Source organism: Gossypium arboreum, chromosome 12, assembly GCF_025698485.1.
Source record: "Gossypium arboreum isolate Shixiya-1 chromosome 12, ASM2569848v2, whole genome shotgun sequence".
Classification (NCBI taxonomy): Eukaryota; Viridiplantae; Streptophyta; class Magnoliopsida; order Malvales; family Malvaceae; genus Gossypium; species Gossypium arboreum.
In genome coordinates this window covers 68,576,995-68,598,636 of record NC_069081.1, presented here as the reverse complement: position 1 = coordinate 68,598,636, position 21,642 = coordinate 68,576,995, and the positions used below count along the sequence as shown (strand labels likewise).

Genomic DNA, 21,642 nt, shown 5'->3' with positions numbered 1-21,642 from the left:
GTGTAAAAATTTCATTAAGAAATTTTATCGTTTGAATGCTTAATTTGATAAAAAGTACTAAATCGTGCAAAGTGCAAAAGTGGTGTTCTATTAATTAAAGGTGTTTAATAGCTATAGAACCTTAAAGTAGAGGTCCTTATGTGGTAAATATCTCATTATTAAGATAGTAGAGATAGTGGCTTGGTATGTGGTGTAATTAATAAGTGTTTATAAGGTTAATTTTGTAATTTAGTTATTAAAGTTCAAATTAAATAAACAAAATTCAAATTCATTCATTCATCTTCCACATTCACCGATTCTGAAGAACAAAAATAAGCTATTTAGGGTTTTTGATTTGGCCATCTTCAAGTCTTGCAATTAGATCAAGAAAAGCAAAATACAGATTTATATTGGGGAAAGAACAAAGTATCGGACTAATAGACTTATTTCGTCATTTTTACATTCGAGGTAAGTTCATATATATTAAATATTATTATATTTGTGTTTTGAATGTTTTGATATTGCATAAATTGAGAATACAACATTGTAGATATATTCAACGATGATTCTTCAAATGAGAAATCCGGGTTGAACCTTAGGAATAAATTAGGATAGGAATGGCATGTTATTAGGGGTTATGTGATTTGGGTGTTGGTCCATACGTTCTACCGGTGGCTGAGTTATTCGACATGTGTTACATATACTTGTCAGGTTGTGTGAGCAGCAGCGTATAGCTTCGTCATGACCGTCAGCTTGTGTGAGCAAACCCATTGATAGCTCAAGAGTGAGCATTATATGTCGTATGAGATAGAGATAGCTTTGGCTATATATGTGGCACTTAGGATGCGAGTTCCCCTAGTATCCAATAGTATTTTGAATGGTTCAACGGGTATCTCAGATATGTGGTTTATATAATTCGATACGGGGTGGTACAGGTATGTACATGAACCGTACAAGTATTGAAATGAGGAATTTATGAAAGTTATATCTAGCTTTATGAATGAATATATAGTAGGTTGATGCTTCAATATGAATTATGTTATGTTATATTTTATTTGCTTAAGTTGTGCTTATATGGTAAGTTGATTTTAATGTTATACGAACTTACTAAGCATTATATCTTACTTTATTTATTTTTCGTGTTTTATAGTGAAATCAAAGCTAGCTTAGATTTAGAAATCGTCGGAGACTTCATCACACTATCCAACTATCACTTTGGTACTTTTGAACTTAAGTATTTTTGGTATATGTCATGTATAGGATAATGGTCCTTTTGGCTATGGATTTATAAAGAATTTAGCCATTTGAATTGGCTTGTAAATGTCTAAAGTTTGGTGTTGTATATAGCCATGGGAATTGGCTTATTTCGGTATAGTTAATCATGTATATATATGTGCATATGGCTTGTGTGATTTGTTGGATGAGGGTTTTATGATGCTTGTTGTTAATAGGTATTATGGATAGCAAATGGTTGAGTTATAAATATTGGTATGCAACTGAATTTAGGCAAATAATGCATATTTGAATTTGGCTATTTTTTATGTATTATAAAAGCGAGTTTGGTATGAAATTGAATGGTGTGATGTGGTATTTGTGTGACTGGTAGTCGTTAGTATTGAAATGGTATGAATTGAGCTTGATTGGAGTTGGTTTAAATGCCTAGTTATGCCATGTTTTGTGCCAATTGGGTTGGTTTAGGTTTGTGCAAAATTAGGTGGCAATATGGCTTGGTAAATAGCCTATTTTTGTCCATACGGGCATGTGTCTTAGCCGTATATGACACACGATTAGGTTACACGATCGTGTGTCCCCTAGTATTGAATTAAAAACCAAGTCAGTATGCTCTACACGGCCCAGCACACGGGCATGTGACTTGGTCGTGGGGCATAAGTGAGTGTACCTTACAGGTTTGGCACGGCCTAGCACACGGGCGTGTGAGACCATTCCTTAGGGCAAATAGCTAGCCACACGAGCACGTGTGTTGTCCGTGTGACCCAAGTCAGAGAGTTAGACGGGGTTGGACACGGGTTGGGACACGGCCACGTGATCCCATTTCGACTTTCCACACGGCCGACCCAAACGGGTGTGTGCCCCCGGTATTTTGTAAAATTTTTCTAAGTGTTCCAAAATTTTCCTGAGTTATCATTTTAGTCCTGAACCACCCCGAATGCATCTTTAAGGCCTCGTAGGCTTGTATTAGGGACAATGTGATTGTTTGTGAATGATATTTGTTTGGTAATGGAAAATGTATATGAAATGTATGTTTAATTGTACAATAAGTTCGGTGATGCTCTATAACCCTATTCTGGCATTGAATACAGGTGAAGGGTGCTACATTTATTAGTATCAGAGCTACGGTCTAGTCAATTCTAGGATTAACGTAGTGTATGTGAGAGTCTAGCTATACATGCCATATATAACCTGTGTTAGTGTGATAGCTCCTAACAATTTTAAATCGTGTTTTCATATAGTAAATGGATCTCAATCGAGCTGTAGCTAATGATGTTGAAAATAATGTGCTAGCCTCCGTTCACGGGGTAGCGCAATCAGAGTCAAAACCCATATTAGGTAGTCACGGAGGAGAGGCCAAAGAAGCCTTCTTCCAGATGATGAATGAGTGGTTTACGGAGTTTGTTCGAACAAATCTGGCTACTCAGCAACCTCCACCCCCACCTAATCCCCAATCAGTTCCCGTAACTCCTCAAGGTGTGGAACTTTACAATCGAACAAGTCGCCTGTTGTTAAGATCCAGAAATATGGGGTAGAAGAGTTCAGAGCTATAGTTGATGATGATCCCGAGAGAGCTGGGTTTTGGCTTGAAAATACTATTAGAGTATTTGATGAACTATCCTGCACACCAGCTGAATGTGTAAAATGTGCAGTACCACTTCTGAGAGACATAGCGTATCAATGGTGGAATACTTTAGTATTTGTGGTACCGAGAGAACGGGTCACTTGGGAATTCTTTCAAGCCAAATTTAGAAAGAAATATATCAGTCAACGATTTATCAACCAAAAGTGCAAAGAGTTTCTAGAGCTAAAACAGGGTCGAATGTTTGTGACTGAGTATAAAAGAGAGTTTGTGAGACTCAGTAAATATGCTTGAGAATATTTTTCAACTGATGTGTAAACGATTTGAAGATAGATTGAATGAAGATATCAGATTGCTAGTAGAGATTCTAGATTGGAAAAAATTTGTGGTGTTAGTCGACAGAGCTTGTAAAGAAAAAGAACTTACTAAAGAAAAGAGAAAAGTTAATTTCAAGGCTAGTGATTTGAGAAAAGATCAATGAATAAACCCTATCAATCTTTATCAATGAAATCACAAGATTTGAATAGTCATTTAAATGTTTCAGTGGGATATGCTAATAGAGATCATGGGAAGCAATATGCGAGTTCTAAAGCTCAGGCTACTTCGGTGTCAAGTGTTGGTAGTGTGAGAAACAATAAACCTGAGTGTCAATAGTGTGGACGATGACATTTTGGAGATTACTGGATGAATACTAAAGCTTGTTTCAAATGTGGTTCTTTAGATCACTTTATCCGAAATTGCCCTGATTTAGGTGAGAAAGATAAATTTTAGAATGCAAGACCGATCGAGTAACACAGCTGCTAGGGGAAGACCACCTAGAAATGCGGGTAATATGACTAGTAGCAAAGGTGCAACAAAAGATTCAATTGTGAGGTCTGAGGCTAGAGCACCTACTAGAGCTTACACTACTCGCGCTCGCGAAGATGCGTCGTCACCAAATACTATCACCGATATATTTTCTCTTTATGACACTAATGTAATTGCCTTGATTGATCTTGGATCAACTCATTTGTATATCTGCATGAATTTAGTGTCTAGTAAGAGTTTTCCTGTTGAGTCTACTGAATTTGTGATTATAGTATCAAACCCCTTAGGCAAGTATGTCTTAGTTGATAAAGTTTGCAAGAACTATCCTTTGATGACTCAGGGTTACTATTTTTCTGCTGATTTGATGCTATTACCATTTGATGAATCTGATGTGATTCTGGGTATGGATTGGTTGACTCTGCATGACGCCGTAATGAATTGTAGACGAAAGACTATTTAATTGAAATGTTAGAATAGTGACATCTTTCGAATTGAATCAAATGAGTGAAATGGATTGCCTCTTGTGATTTCATCGATGTTAGCTCAGAAATATGTGAGAAAAGGTTGTGATGCTTACCTTGTGTATATACTAGATACAAAAGTGTTTGAATCGAAGATTTAATCAGTACTAGTGGTTTGTGAGTATTCGGATGTGTTCCTAGAAGAGCTACTAGGATTGGCACTGATTAGAGAGGTTGAATTTGCTATTGAATTAGTACCAGGAACATCACTGATATCTATAGCTCAGTATAGAATGACTCTAATAGAATTGAAAGAATTCAAAGCTCAATTGCAAGAGTTAACAGATAGAGGTTTTGCACCACCTAGTTTTTCGCCTTGGGGTGTACCAGTGTTGTTTGTAAAGAAGAAAGATAGATCAATGAGACTGTGTATTGATTATCGTCAACTCAATAAGGTTACAATTAAGAGTGAGTATCCTTTGTCGAGAATTGATGATTTGTTTGGTTAGTTGAAAGGAGCAACAGCGTTTTCAAAGATCGATTTAAGATTTGGCTATTATCAATTACGAGTTAAAGATTCAGACGTGCTAAAAACTGCTTTCAGAACAAGGTGCAGGCATTATGAATTTCATGTTATGCCTTTCGGATTAACTAACGCTCCTGCAATTTTTATGGATTTGATGAATCGGATCTTTAGACCATACTTAGATAGATTTGTTGTTGTATTCATTAATGACATTCTGATCTATTCCCAAAATGAGTTTGAGCATGCTGAACATTTGAGAATTGTGCTACAAACATTGAGAGATAAGAAATTGTTTGCTAAATTCAGCAAATGAGAGTTTTGGCTCTGAGAGGTTGGATTTTTGGGACATATTATTTCAACGGAAGGTATCAGAGTTGATCCGAGTAAAATTTTAATAGTTTTAGATTGGAAACCACCAAGAAACGTATCTGAAGTCAGAAGCTTTCTGGGATTAGCTGGTTATTATCAAAGTTCTGTAAAAAAATTCTTGATAATTGCAACACCGATGACCAGATTGTTACAAAAAGATGAGAAATTCAAGTGGTCCAAGAATGTCAACAGAGTTTTGAACAGTTGAAAGAATTGTCAACTGAAGCACCAGTTTTGGTTCAACCTGAGTTAGGTAAAGAGTTTGTAATTTTTAGGGAAGCGTCATTGAATGGTTTGGGTTCTGTTTTGATGCAAGAAGGTAAAGTGATAGCTTATGCTTCCAGACAGTTGAAACTGCATGAAAAGAATTATCCGACGCACGATTTAGAATTGGTCGCTATTGTTTTTGCACTGAAGATTTGGTGACATTATTTATACGGTGAAAAGTGTCATATTTTTACCGATCACAAGAGCTTAAAGTATATAATGACTCAGAAGGATTTGAAATTGCATCAATGAAGATGGCTCGAGTTGTTGAAAGACTATGAAATGGTGATTGATTATCATTCGGGGAAAGCGAATATGGTCACAGATGTTCTGAGTAGAAAATCTTTATTTGCTTTGCGAGCGATGAACACTCAGTTAACCTTATCCGATGATGGTTTGATTTGGTTGAATTAAAAGCTAAATCGTTATTTCTTCAGCAAATTTATGAAGCTCAAAAGTGTGACAATGAGTTGTAAGCTAAAAGAGTGCAATGCGAGTTGATTAGTGATTTAGACTATTAGATCAGATCCGATGATTGTTTAATGTTTCAAGGTAGAATTTGTGTACCAAATAATTCTGGGCTCATTCTGAAAATTTTACACGAAGCACACAGTGGTTGTTTATGTAACGCCTCGAATTTGGACCTAGAAGTATTGGGCCTTGAGTATGGGTTCGTAAGGAGGTTGTATATAAGCATTTAATTGTACAAGGAAATGACAGAATTAAATGTTTACTTTGGTGGTTAATGGCCCTGAGAAGTGTTGGAGAAATCTTGGGTTCAAACCTGCGCTTTAGTAAAAATTTTGGTTTTAAGTGAATAAAACCCTGGGTGCTTGGATGAAGGCCTTTTAAGTTATTATGGTATGACACAAGGAAGCATGTGGTCTAGTGGTTGTGGCGTTATTAAGGTTGGTAGGGAGCCTAGGTTCAAGTTTTGGCTCTTGCAATTTATTTTGGTTTTTCTTTTAAAGGAACCTAGACTTTGGCCTATAGACCTTATAATTAATTGAGGCTAAAATGGTGACACAAAGAGCCTTGTGGTGTAGTGGCAAGATGGCGTGTTGTGTAACTGTGAGGTCTAAGGTTCAAGTCTTGGGATGCGCAATGGGGTATTTATTTTTCTGTTTGAGTTGTGTAGGAGGTGGAGTTGGACTAGAACTTTTTGGTTGAAGTGGTCACATAAAAATAAGGAATTTTCCTAATGGTTAAAAGTAATCCCACATCTGAAAGCTAACATGGGAATTGGTTAGAAGCTGGCTTTAAATAGAAGCGAACAAGATGAGTTGGTGATTACTGGGTTTGAGGAAGGATTATTTCATACTGCTTAACCAAGGTTGGTGATCATGGACTTCAGCGCGTTCTCATAAGCAGGTGTGTATTCACGCCCTTCTTTATTAGAAGTCAGAAAAAGCCAAAAAATCGAAACCTCAGCATTTGGGGCCTCACGAGCATGCGAATGCACGAGGGGCGAACCGAGCCCACAAATCATGGACGATAGACTGTAGAGGCCGCCACTAGCGTTCTCGTGTGCTGGGGCTATTCTGAGCCTCGATGGGCCCATGGACCCACTTGTGTAAACTTCACTGTTAAGTGGGATGTAGATAGACTTGTCCTGTCGCGCACACGACTTAGATAGTTTTGGGCCACGTTGGGCCTAGATGGGTCCTGTGGGCCCAATGGGCTCGTAGGCCCAATGGGATCGTGGGCCCCACACAGATTGAATCTGCAACTTGTGATAATTATTGGACTGGGCTATGTAGGTCACATAGCCATATCTAAATTTGGGCTAAATGGGCGACACGAGGGTGTAGGCCCACTTGGGCTGAGTAATGGCCGTTAGGGCCATTTGCACCGTTATGTTTGTTTAGGTTAATTAAGTCGCTCGAGGTGACGGTGGACCTTCTGTTGGGTCGTTAAGACCCCGGCTTGTAAAATTATCGAAATACCCTTGTAGTGAAAAATGACCGTAATACCCCTGTATGGTAAATGAGGATTATGCTCTTATGTTTCGTATGACTGATGTGCCTATGATTTACATATATGATTGTGCTAAGTATGACTTTGCATGCACGTAATATTTATGACATGACATACTGCATAGGGTTGGGTTATTATGAACGGAGGAAGTGTACAGCCTGTAGCCATTCTGTATAAGGCTTTAGCCTTCCTGTGATACTTATGGCTTATAGTCGTTCTGTTAACTGGCAGCGTTGCTGTGATATTTACGGCCTTTAGCCTTCTTGTCTATGGCATTGAGCCATCCTGTCTACGGCATTGAGCCGTCCAGTCTATGTCGTTGAGCCGTCCTATCTACAGCGTTGAGCCATCCTGTTGACTTAGTGCCGCAACTAGTGCTAAGCTTGGTGTGTTGGCTGGCTAGGTTGATTTATCCCTACATGGTGTGTTGGTTGGTACAGGTGGTGCGGTGGTTGGACTGGGCTGGGAATCTATCTGCTTATCTACATCTGATACTGATTCTATACTGGGCTTAAGCCTACCTGATTCTGTTAATGGGCTAGGCCCAACTGTTACTGATTTTAAGAATGGGCTAGGCCCAATTAATTCTGATGAGGGCTGAGACCCAAGTGAAATTGTACTGGGCTTTGGCCCACACATATTGTTCTATTACTGTAATGGGCTCCGGCCCAGACTAATTTTGAATTTTTTCTGTTTACTAACTGTTTTAGTTTAGGAGGGGATTACACACTGAGTTTTCATAAACTCACCCCGTTTATTAACTGTGCAGGTAATCCTCAGCATTAGGAGGATCGGTGCTGCGAGGGACTCGGAGGTGGCCACACAATTGCTATTGTTTCTGACTTTCTTTTAAGTTATCTATTCACAAGTACTTATGTTTGATCTGGTTTGTAACAAGGCCTCTTTTAATTTCTGGTTCTAAATTTGGAATTTTATATATTGTTTTATAACTGCTGGAGTAGAACACGGTTTTCTTTTCCAAAACAATAACTATTTTTCAAAATATCACGTTTTCGGAAAACTTTAAACTAAGCTTCTGCAGCAAATAAAGTTTTAAAGGTAATAATGTTTTATAAGAGAATGACTTTTAATAAACCAACGAAAACTGAGGTTTTCACAAGTTTTAAAATGGCCAGAGGTTTTAAATAGTAAGAAGGGTTTTTAATGAGAACATGGTTTTCAAAAAACACTTCAATGTGACATGCCAAATTTCAGCCATAGCGTCTAGGCCGGGTTTGGGGTGTTACAGTTTATCTATTCATTTAGGAAGAACTAAATGTATTGATAAACCGTGAATTATACATATTTTTACCCCATGTTTAATGCATTTTATGGATGATTTCTCATTAGAATTGGTGAATTCGATGCTCCTAATGCTTTAATTTCATGTTTTATACTTCAGAGAGCATAGGAGAGCAAAAGGAACTAGAAACGGGCCAAAACCGGAGAAAATGGGCCAAAGTACGAAATCAACACGGCCTAGACCTCTTCACACGGGTAGACCACACGGCCGTGTCTGTAACACTCCTTACCCGTATCCGAGGCCGGGCTAAGGTACGAGGCGTTACCAGACAAACATACAAACATTAAACTAAAATACGAGCCACAAAATTTTATTCATATTTCAAAGCGTTCATTCTCTTACACATAGTTCCTTATTTGAGTCTACGGAGCCCAAAACATACTTTAGAAAGGGTTTGGGACTAAACCGAGAACTTACAAAAATCTTGGAAATTTCATGCTTTAAGGCTCCACACGCCCGTGTCCCAAAGTCTTGTTCCATACACGGCTAAGACACATGGTCGTGTCTCTGCCTGTATGGAATATACCTAGGCTATTTTCCAAGCTTTGGTCAACCTTGATCTCTTACACACTTATACAAAATCAAAAGCATATAACATGGTATTCATTTAATGATTAAACATCCTCAATTAAACCACAAACATAGCATTTGTATGTCATCATACATGTGTCTCTCATACTCATTTTACATTGTTTATTATAGTACCACTTATACATTTATACCAAGATTATCATCTTACCAAATATCTTCACTTAATCATCAAGCATTCATATTTAAAGCTAGATCATATCTTTATAAAATACCACGATTCAGATCATGAGAATAACATGTTTGCTCGAAACATTTCAATTCAATTCCATACCCAACAAGCATTACATTGAGACTAGTCATATATATATATATATATACATGTCATGATACATAACATTCTCTTTTGTTTTCTTATAAACACATATTATTTATTTGATTATATCAATATTTCATATACCATAGTTTCCATGTATTCTACATATATTTATTTTCCTCCTCCTCCTCTCCATTCCACATCCTTAATGTATATAGCATTCTTGTAAGTACGATTTCACAATTTACTAATAAATGTTCACATCAAACTGTCCACACGAGTCATAGTCACTTAATTATTTATAATTCGAGCTACAGAGAGCCAAATTAAGATCCGTAAATTTCTCCTGAAACTAGACTCACATATCGTTCCACTATAAAATTTTCATAATTTTTGGTTTAGCCAATTAGTACATTTTATTCATTAAAATTTCCCCTGTTTCACTTTCTGACAGTTCTGACCTCTCTTCACTAAAAATAATTATCTCACAGTATAGAACTAGGATAATGTTCTTGTTGATTTATCTTGAAAATATACTTATTATAGATTTTAAAAATATAATTTTGAGCCTCTAATTATTTTTCTCCAAATTTTTGTGATTTTCCAAAGTCAGAACAGGGGATCACGTAATCATTCTGAATCAGTCTCACGAAAACATAAATATCTCAAAATATAGATCTCTTTTGCTTTATATGTTTATTTTATATGAAAATAGACTCATTAAGCTTTAATTTGATATCTTATTAAGTCTCTAATTAAATTTATACTATTTTTGGTGATTTTTCAAAATCACGTCACTGCTACTATCCAAAACAGTTTTATTGCTAATTCACACTTTCACACTTTCCTTGTATTAACCTCATTTTAACATACATATCACAAATCATTTTCACCACATTTCATACATCACAAGTATAGGCCCATGATCACAAGGTCACCATAAAATCATCCTCATGTATAACTTACTTGTTTATAACCTTACCGCATCCTGGTCACTTAATGAACACATCATTCACATAACCAAGTTCCTGCATATATTCATCACAAAACTCACAAAGCAATACATAGAGAGTCTCCCGTTGAACACTTCGGATCAATCCTCGATACTTGGTGGTTTCAGCACATAGCACCACCCATCATATACTTCGGCTCTCTTGTACACATGGTGAACACTTAGTACCACCCATGTGACCTAGCCAGTTTATCTTGTAGCTCTCTTGTCTACATGGTGTCCTTCACTTGGAACCACGTATGCGACCTAGCTACATATATCCCGTAGCTCTCTTGTCTACATGGTGTACACATAGTATCACCCATGCGACCTAGCTACATCATAATGTCTTGTAGCTCTCTTGTACACATGATGTGCACTCAAGACTATACATGTGACCTAGCTACATACCATCTCAGATCATCCAATCTTTCCAAGGTTCAACCAGATTTCTCTCTTTTCCAACAATTTCACCAATCAAGTAATTATCCACAAACATATTTCCAATATTTTTATAAAATATCATAATACAAGTAATAGTGATGTATTAGTTACATATAAACTTACATCTCATTTAATATCAACGCATAACATTAAATTACACATTGTCTTATTAAAAATCATATGAGCTTACAATTTCCCATAATATCCATAATCATAGAAATCACATTTATGTATGATAATTCAATGCACTTCATGTACCATAGACATATTTTTAAATCAATTCATAAACTTGGCACCATAATCATTTAATTTAACATAATTCAATTAATTCACTAAATTTAACTTTCAAATATAAATTACAAGACATTATTGTTGTATTATTATCATACCAACTTACATACTTTCAACATCTCGGAGATCATAGTAAATATATCAATTTTACATTGAAACATGCATAAATTAATGCTTATTATACATATGAACTTACCTTGATATTAAAACGATCATTTTACCAACTTTCCCAATTTTCGATTTTCTCTCATTCTAGGTTCAAATCTCGTTTTCGGGATCTAAAACATCATATTTTACTTATTTAATTAATGTACTATTCAAAACAGTCCTTAACTCAAACTTTGGAAAAATTACAATTTTGCCCTAAACTTTTGCATATTTACACTTTTGCCCCTAGGCTCGGAATTAAACTTCATCCCTTATTCTTATGTTTTATGACATGATGATCACTTTTCCTTCTATGGCAACATCAAATTCTCACTCTAACATATACTTATGACTATTAGGTATTTTTACCGATTAAGCCCTTTTGCTCGTTTTCACTTAAAACCGAATAGCACAAGTTGTCTAACATAATTTAGAACCTCATATTGTATCATAAAACACCAGAATACACAAATTTTACCTATGGGTATTTTTCCAAATATGAACCCTAGGTTGAATTATTGCTAGCATAAGCTAAATCAAGTTACTAGGACTCCAAAAACGTAAAGAACTTGAAAAACGGGGTTAGAACGGACTTACAATTGAGCTTGGGAAGCTTGAAAACCCTAGCCATGGAGTCTCCCTTGGTATTCACGTCCATGGTGAAGAAGATGAGCAAAATTGGCTTTTAATTTTGTATTTTAATTCATTTTACCCCTAAATGACCAAAATACCCTTACTACTAAACTTTCCAAAAATTCCATCCATGTCCAATTTTTGTCCATAACTTAGAAATTGGTCAAATTTCTATTTAAGATCTCCTAATTAATATTTCAAATCAATTTCATACTAGAAAATTCTAGAATGCAAGTTTTGCAACTTATTCAATTTAGTCCCTAACTTCAAATTAAGCAATTTATGCATAGAATTTCTTCACGAAATTTTCACACAACCATTCAATCATATCATAGACCTCAAAATAATCATAAAATAATTATTTATATCTCAGATTTTGTGGTCCCGAAACCTCTGTTCCAACTAGACCCAATTTTGGGCTATTACAGTGTCAATTTGGCAAGCTCAAACACGGCCTGAAGTAATCGAACACGAGCGTAAGCCACGGGCATGTCCCTACTGAGCCCAAGTTGAGTCCAATTCAGAAAAGGCCAATTTTGAGGGCTTTTAGGCATTCCAAAGCCTATAAATACACCCTAGAGGAGGAGGAAAATGGAGACGGAGAATAGGGGGTAAAGAATTACTCCAAGGAAGCCGACTGATCCATCTCAGGAGTCGGATTCATCATCAAGACTAAAGATCTCTCCTCAATTTCCCTTCAGGAGTTTTGGATTTTCTTTATGTTTTGTATTCTTTATTCTTCTGAGATGTTTTCTTATTTAGTTATGAACTAAAACCCCTAAATACCTAAGGGGAATGAAGCCTAAGACGAATCTTGTTATTATTTTCTGAATCACATGATAAATATTTAACTTGTTCTTAATTATGTGTTATTAATTCTTATTTTAATATCCCAGGATATTGATTCAAGATAGGCTCTTTTTCAGAGGAGGAATAGACCCTGTCTAAGAGTACATTTTTCATAATTAAGCGGAGTTGATTATGCGCCTAGAAATAGGGTGACAAGATTTTGCCGGATTAGGGTGAAACCCAATAAGGGGATCCATAGATCGAGTTAATGCAACCCTAGAGTGTTAATTAGAGAAAATTCTCAGTTATTCAATCTAGGGATTAGACGTTATTAGTCTTGAATAGGGATAATAACATAACTTAGGGATCTCTACAGAACAAGTTGAATGAATAAATAGTCCGATTCGGAGCCAAAATAACAAGTAAAGTCTAGGTGGATTTTTCCTTAGGTATTGTCTTAAGTCAATCGATTTTTCCCAAAAGCAATTCCCCAATTCTTTTCTCTGTGCGTTCTTAGTTTAGATAATTAGTTAATTAAAACAAAACCTCTTTATTCTTAGGCTAGATAATAAAAAGACAGTATTACTAGTACTTTTAGTTCCTTTGGGTTCGACAATCCGGTCTTGCTAAAACTATACTACTTTTCGATAGGTACACTTGCCTACATCACAATAATAGTTAGTTTAAGAACGAGTAATTATAAATATTTAAAACCTATCACGAAATCACCCGATCAAGTTCTTGGCGCTATTGCTGGGGAATTGAAATATTAGGAACGCTCAATTTTAATTACTTTAGCCATTTATGTTTCTTGAAATTTAATTTTATATTATTATTACTTATTTATTTTTTACGTCTGTTGGCAGGTTTTTATAGTTTATGACTAGAAGAAACCCGTCAGGGCCACTACTTTTTGACAAAGAAATCGATCGCACAGTTCGTAGAAACCAAAGAGAAATCAGGCGAAGCTTAAGATACACGGAGAACGAGGAAGAAGACGATACTCAACCCCCAACCGAAGAGATCGTAGAAAACGAAGGCAATCAACTACCTCCTGCAATTGCGGTTAATCAAAATCTTGCTCCATGCACTATGTATGATTATGCTAAACCTTTTTTAACAGGAACTGACTCTAGCATAGTTAGACCTGCTGTAGCTGCAAATACTTTTGAATTAAAACCTAAAACTATTCAGATGATACAGCAATTTGTTCAGTTTGATGGTTTCCAGGATGAAGATCCCAACGCTCACGTAGCAAACTTTCTGGAATTTTGCGATACATTTAGAATCAATGGCGTTTCTGATGATGCCATTCTTCTTCGGTTATTCCCTTTTTCATTAAGGAACAAAGCTAAACAGTGGTTGAACTCGTTACCACGAGGGTCAATTACTACCTAGGAACAAATGACCAAAAAAATTTTACTAAAATATTTTCTGCCGGCTAAAACGGCTAAATTACGTAATGATATCTCTTCTTTTGTGCAGATGGATTTAGAAACACTCTACGATGCATGGGAGAGATACAAGGACTTACTGAGAAGGTGCCCTCACCATGGGTTACCGCTTTGGCTCCAAGTTCAAACATTCCACAATAGTCTGAATCCTTCAACTTAGCAAATGGTTGACGCAGCTGCTGGCGGAACCATCAACAATAAAATATCGGAAGATGCCTATAAGTTTATAGAGGAGATGTCACTGAATAACTATCAGTGGCAAGTCATGATGACAAAGCCAACGAAAACAGCCGGCGTTTATACCGTCGATTCGGTCACCATGCTCTCTAATCAGGTAGAACTCTTAAAAAAAAGATTGATGGTTTTCTTAATTCTTCACAGGTTCACCCAGTAATGCAGTACGAAGCAAGTAGAGGTGGAACAAACCATTCGAAATATCAACCTTATGGCCACAACATGGATAACAAGCAATTAAACTACATGGGTAATAATCATCGACCTCAAAACAATCCATTTAGTAACACTTACAATGCAGGTTGGAGGAACCATCCCAATTTTTTGTGGGGAGGCCAAGGAAATCAAAGACCACAACATCCTCCAGGTTTTCAGCAACCACTCTACCAATAGGAGAAGAAGCCGAACCTTGAAGAGATGCTCTCAAAGTTTATATTAGTGTTAGAAACTCGTTTCCAGAACACCGAGATAGCCCTTAAGAATCAACAAGCATCGATCCAAGGGCTCGAAACTCAGATAAGCCAGCTATCCAAACTGATCTCGAAAAGACCATTAGGAAGTTTACTTAGTAACACCAAATCAAGAGAGCATGTCAAAGCAGTTACGCTAAGGAGTGGGAAAGTGTTAGCAGAATCTGAAAAGAAGTTAGCACAAGAAGCCGTGGAAAGCGAAAGGAGGGAAGAAAAACTCGAAAATAGTGACAAACCAGTGCCGGAGGAATATAAACCACCAGTTCCATATCCAGCAAAATTGAAAAAAGATCACATTGATGCACAATTCGGTAAGTTTCTTGAACTTTTTAAGCAATTACATATCAACTTACCTTTTGTTGAAGCCATCTCGCGAATGCCTACCTACGCAAAATTTTTGAAGGAGCTTCTAACAAATAAAAGGAAGGTCGATGACTTATCTACAGTAGAACTCAACGAGGAGTGCTCAGCCATACTCCAAAACAAGCTGCCAACCAAATTGAAAGATCCAGGAAGTTTTACTATCCCTTGCTTAATTGGTAGTCTGAATGTTGAAAAAGCACTAGCTGATTTAGGCGCTAGCATTAATTTGATGCCATATAAAATGTTCAAACAACTTGGTCTTAGGGAACCTAAACCTCCTAGGATGAGTATTCAATTAGCCGATAGATCTGTTAAATATCCTAGGGGTATTATAGAAGATGTACTCGTAAAAGTAGATAAATTTATATTCCCTATTGATTTTGTCGGATGAAGATGTTGAAGTACCTTTAATTTTAGGGCGCCCATTTCTAGCCACTGTTAGAGCTGTAATCGACATAGGTGACAGTAAATTGGTACTTAGAGTAGGTGATAAAGAGATTATCTTTAAAATTTATGATGCTATGAGATTCTCTAAGGAACAGGATAATTCATGTTATTTTATTGACTCTATTGATCATATTACTCAAGACTCTTTTCAGGAAATTGTACAAGAGGAGATGACAAAACCGTATCCAGCTCAAGGCGAGGAGATAGATAAGGAACCTAATGACCATTCGTCAAGGCAAGTAGAATATGAGGCCATTAAGATAAACGATGAACTTAAGCAAAAACCCTCTATTGAGGAGCGTCCCAAACTGGAACTTAAACAATTACCAAACCACTTAGAATACGCATTCCTTGGAAATAATTCTCTATTACCAGTTATTATTGCTTCTAACTTGCAACCCAAGGAGAAAGAGGAATTAATCCAAGTATTAAAAGAACATAAAAATGCCATAGCTTGGAAAATTTCTGACATTAAAGGAATCAGCCCTTCCTTTTGCACCTACAAAATTCTGATTGAAGATGAATACAAACCGTGTGTGCAAGCTCAAAGACGTCTGAACCCCAACATGAAGGAAGTTGTAAGAGCTGACGTAATTAAACTTCTAGATGCTGGAATTATTTATCCTATTTCTAATAGTTCTTGGGTAAGTCCAGTGCAGGTTGTCGCCAAGAAAAGAGGCATGACAATTGTCACCAACGAGAAGAATGAATTAATCCCAACAAGAACAGTCACAGGATGGAGAGTTTGCATAGACTACAGGAAACTGAATAATGCCACAAGAAAAGATCACTTCCCCTTGCCATTTATTAACCAAATGTTGGAAAGATTATCGGGACACCTGTATTACTGCTTTCTAGACAGACTCTATGGTTACTGCCAAATCCCAATAGCTCCTGAAGATCAAGAAAAGACGACATTCACATGCCCATATGGTACATTCGTTTATCGTAGAATGGCTTTTGGATTATGTAATGCTCCTGCCACTTTTCAGCGCTGTATGATGGTCATATTCGATGAACTCGTGAAAGATATCATGGAACTATTTATGGATGATTTTTTGGTATTTGGTAACTCTTTCCATCTCTGCCTTAAAAAATTAAAACGAGTCTTAATAAGATGTGAGGAAACAAACATTGTGCTTAACTAGGAGAAATGTCACTTCATGGTTCAAGAAGGTATTGTATTAGGGCATAAAATTTCTAGTAAAGGGATTGAGGTGGATAAATCTAAAATAGAAACAATCGAAAAATTACCACCTCCTAGTTCAGTTAAGGCTATTAGAAGCTTTTTAGGACATGTTGGTTTTTATAGAAGATTTATTAAGGAATTTTCTAAAATAGCTAAGCCTTTGACTAAATTTCTAGAAAACGATATACCTTTTAACTTTGATCAGGAATTATTAGAAGCATTTAATACTTTAAAGGATAAATTAATTAATGCTCCAATCAAAATTGCACCTGATTGGAACTTGCCATTTGAACTAATGTGTAATGCGAGTGACTTTGCAGTAGGTGCAGTATTGGGACAGCGAAGAGACAAGCATTTTCGACCTATCTATTAGCCAGTAAAACCTTAACGGCTGCATAAGAAAATTATACTATTGCGGAAAAAGAGTTGCTAGCTGTGCTTTTTGCATTTGATAAATTTCGATCATATCTCATATTGTCTAAAGTTGTTGTTTACACTGACCATTCCGCCCTTCGCTACCTTTTAACTAAAACTAATGTAAAACCTCGACTCATTCGATGGATTCTCCTATTGCAGGAATTCGACTTGGAGAGTCAGGATAAGAAAGGAGCTGAAAATCTCGCGGCTGATCATCTTTCCAGGCTTGAGAAATCCAATACCGGAGAACTAGATGACGTTGAAATAAATGATTCGTTCCCTGAAGAATAATTTTTCGTTATATCTAACTCCGAGGTACCTTGGTTTGCAGACATTGCAAATTTTTTAGCTGCTAACATTATCCCAAAAGGGTTAACACACCAGCAAAAGAAATGATTCTTTAATGATGTGAAAAACTACTTTTGGGATGACCTATTTCTATTTCGCAGATGTGTAGATCAAGTCATTAGAAGATGCATTACAAGATCAGAAACATCAAAAATATTGGAACACTGCCACTCAGGGCCAACTGGAGGACACTATAGTGGAACTACGACCGCACACAAAATACTTGAATCAGGTTTTTATTGGCCTTTGTTATTCAAAGACACTATCAGGTATGTTACTTCATGTGACAAATGCCAACAGACAAGTAACATATCTAAACGTGATGAAATGCCTCAAAACTATATGCTTTCATGTGAAATATTTGATGTTTGTGATATCGATTTCATGGGCCCATTCCCCAGTTCATTTGGGAATAAATACATCTTAGTAGCAGTTGACTACATGTCCAAATGGGTAGAAGCCCAAGCTCTACCTACTAATGATGCTAGAGTGGTAGTACGTTTCCTTAAAAAACTCTTCTCGAGATTCGAACACCTAGAACAATTATCAGTGACAGGGGCACTCATTTTTGTAATACCCAATTTGAAAAAACCCTTAAGAAATACAGAGTTCATCATAGAACAGCCACCCCATACGATCCTCAAACTAATGGACAAGTTGAAGTAACAAACGAGAAATCAAACGAATCCTTGAAAAAATGGTAGAATCAAACAGAAAAGACTGGGCAACGAAAGTAGATGATGCCTTATGGGCTTACAGAACTACTTTTAAGACTCCCATTGGGACATCACCTTACAGACTTGTTTATGGAAAAAGTTGTCATCTACCATTTGAACTAGAGCATAAAGCTTTTTGGACTATTAAATTTCTAAACCTTGATCCCGAACTTACAGGAAAAAATAGGTTGATGCAGCTGAACGAGCTTGATGAATGGCAAGCCAATGCATACGAAAATCCACGCCTATACAAGGAAGCAACAAAGTGGCTCCATGACGTTCGTTTAAAGCAACGAAAACAATTTGAAGTTAGAGATCTCGTCTTACTATACAACTCAAGACTCAAATTGTTTCCCGGGAAACTAAAATCACGATGGTCAGGACCCTTCGTAATTCAATCTTTTCTTCCATATGGCACAATAGAGGTAAGTCACCCATCATCATATGGTACTTTCAAAGTAAATGGACACCGTCTCAAACTTTATAATGGTGAGAATTTTAAAGTCGATGGAGAGGAGCTACGACTCCACAAACTACCCTGAATAAACCAGCAAGGTAAAAGTCGAGCTTAGACTATAAACAAGCGCTTCTTGGGAGGCAACCCGAATACTAACGGATTTAAATTATTTACATTTCAAGTTTTAAACATTTAGGTCACTAACAAAGTACTTAAAGCACAGGTTCCCAACTCCACACGGCCTAGCACACGGTCGTGCTTAAGGCCGTGTGACCAACACGGATAGAAACACAGCCATGCGATATGGCCGTGCAGAAACAGGGTAGAATATTTCCCCAAGCACTGGCTGTAATAAAATGCCACGGTCGTGCGACATGGCCTTGGTCGAATCTGCCAAATAAACACGGGCGTGCGACATGCCCGTGTCTAGCACCCATAGACAACACTATCAGAATGACACGGGTATGCGAAAACCTACGCGACCGTGGGAGAAGTGAACTACGCCAGACACAGCCTATACACACGGGTGTGCAAGAAGGCCATGTGACGACATCACAATTCGCGACGAACACGGACGGGACACGAACCACACGGGTGTGTGCACCAGCGGTGCCACTTGAAAAATTAGAATAATTATCTTATTTTATTTTTCTTTCATTAAGTTTTTAAGATTTAATTGTTTTTAAGATTCATTTGTTTTTCTTTTAAAAACGGATTACCTTCAGAGTCAAGCTTGCCATCCAGAGTTATCTCCAATACTCGATCTCGTCAATCTAAGAATATCATACATTCTTGATACAGGAAGTTTCACTTCTCTCCCTATCTTAATTTTATATACTCTAATATCTATATTTGTACATTGAGGGTAATGTACGTCTTAAGTATGGGGGGAATATTTATTTCATTATCAGAAAAATCCCTGAATTATTTCCTTGTTCTCTTGAAAAGCTTTCATATCATATTTAGGATAAATTTTAATTAATTTATGATTTTGATTGATATATCTTGAATTAAAAATAGGGATTTATGCATTGATTGTTTAAACTTTAAGACATTAGAGAATCAAACATGATAAGTTTATTTTTAAGAATTTAAAATTATAGGTTGTTTCCCCAAGTCTAGGTATTACTTTGAATTGGAAGTCACGAGTCTAAACATCAAAAAGCCATAATTTTTGTGAGATTTTTGAGCCTTTTGAGCATCTATTAATTCTTTCATGCTCACTTTTATTATTGCGTTGTGTACGTCAGTATTGAACTGTTATTCTAGAACTTGCTTGATTATACATGTCGAGACCACACCATTTGATTTGATATGTCAAAATGATTAAGGCACTTAGGATTAAGGCATTTAGGATTAACCCACTCATGCTATGAAAAGCCTACCTCCATGATTAACCTCTAGTAAACCCCCTTGAGCCTAACAAGCCATTGCTTGTATTAACCTCAATATTAACCCTTAACCCATTATTGTTGAAATCCCCTAAATTAATTTGATTCCTATTTTTATCGAGATTTGAGTTGAAGAAATTGCTTAGCTATGTCTTATTTGATTATTTAACTTGTTCTTAATTAAAAAAAACTATGTATACATATCTGTAATTTCATATTCTAAGAAGAAGCTCTATTGTACGCAAGTGAAGATTAACTCTTTTTCTAGTTAAGTAATTTTTCAATTCAATCTCGATTCTAACCCTTTCTTTTAGCTTGTGACCACACCCCCTAACCAACCCTCATTACAACCCTCTAAAGACCTTTTGATTGATGTATCATCTTAAATTATAGTGGTGGAGATTTGATTTTCATGCAAGCCTATGGTAATGACTTTTCATTATTGACTATTGAGTGCTTCATTTATTGTCCTTAAACACCTCGAGTGATTTGAGTGAATCTTTAGTGAGGATGTAAAACTCTGTGATATTCTGAATCAAAGGTAATTACTTAGATGAGGGGAGACACCAATGTTTGCATGAATAAAATGCTCAACTTGGAATGTTTGGAACTTTTATGTTCTTTTAGTTGAACTCTCAATGTATGATTACTTATGGATTAATGTGAGATATTATCGATAGAAATTATAAGTTGAGAAGAATTTATTTTGATTATGAGTTGAGAATTTTGCTTGAGGACAAGCTAATGCTTAAGTGTGGGGGTATTTGATAAATTGTGAATTATACATATTTTTACCCTATGTTTAATGCATTTTATGGATGATTTCTCATTAGAATTGGTGAATTCGATGCTCCTAATGCTTTAATTTCATGTTTTATACTTAAGAGAGCATAGGAGAGCCAAAGGAACGAGAAACGGGCCAAAAATGGAGAAAATGGGCCACAGTACAAAATCAACACGGCCTGGACCTCCACACACGGGCAGACCACACAGCCATTTCAATTTGGCAGGCTCGAACACGGCCTGAAGTAATCGAATACGGGTGTGTCCTTGCTGAGCCCAAGTTGATTCCAATTCAAAAAAGGCCAATTTTGAGGGCTTTTAGGCATTCCAAAGCCTATAAATACACCCTAAAGGAGGAGGAAAAGGGATACGTGGAATAGGGGGTAAGGAATTACTCCAAGGAAGCCAATTGATCCATCTTAGGAGTCAAATTCATCATCAAGACTGAAGATCTCTCCTCAATTTCCCTTCAGGAGTTTTAGATTTTCTTTATGTTTTGTATTCTTTATTCTTCTAAGATGTTTTCTTATTTAGTTATGAACTAAAACCCTTAAATACCTAAGGGGAATGAAACCTAAGATGTATCTTGTTATTATTTTCTGAATCGTATGATAAATATTTAACTTGTTCTTAATTATGTGTTATTAATTCTTGTTTTAATATCCCAGGACAGAGATTCAAGACAAGCTCTTATTCAGAGGAGGAATAGACCCTGTCTAAGAGTACATTTGTC

General features: G+C 36.5%; 1 non-coding gene across 1 annotated transcript; it reads right to left on the bottom strand.

Annotated features, from left to right (window-relative positions):
• Positions 1-14,092: 14,092 nt before the first annotated feature.
• LOC128286069 (small nucleolar RNA R71) lies at positions 14,093-14,199 on the bottom strand. The gene has a single exon (XR_008276614.1). It is a non-coding gene; the product is annotated as a small nucleolar RNA R71 (small nucleolar RNA).
• Positions 14,200-21,642: the final 7,443 nt, after the last annotated feature.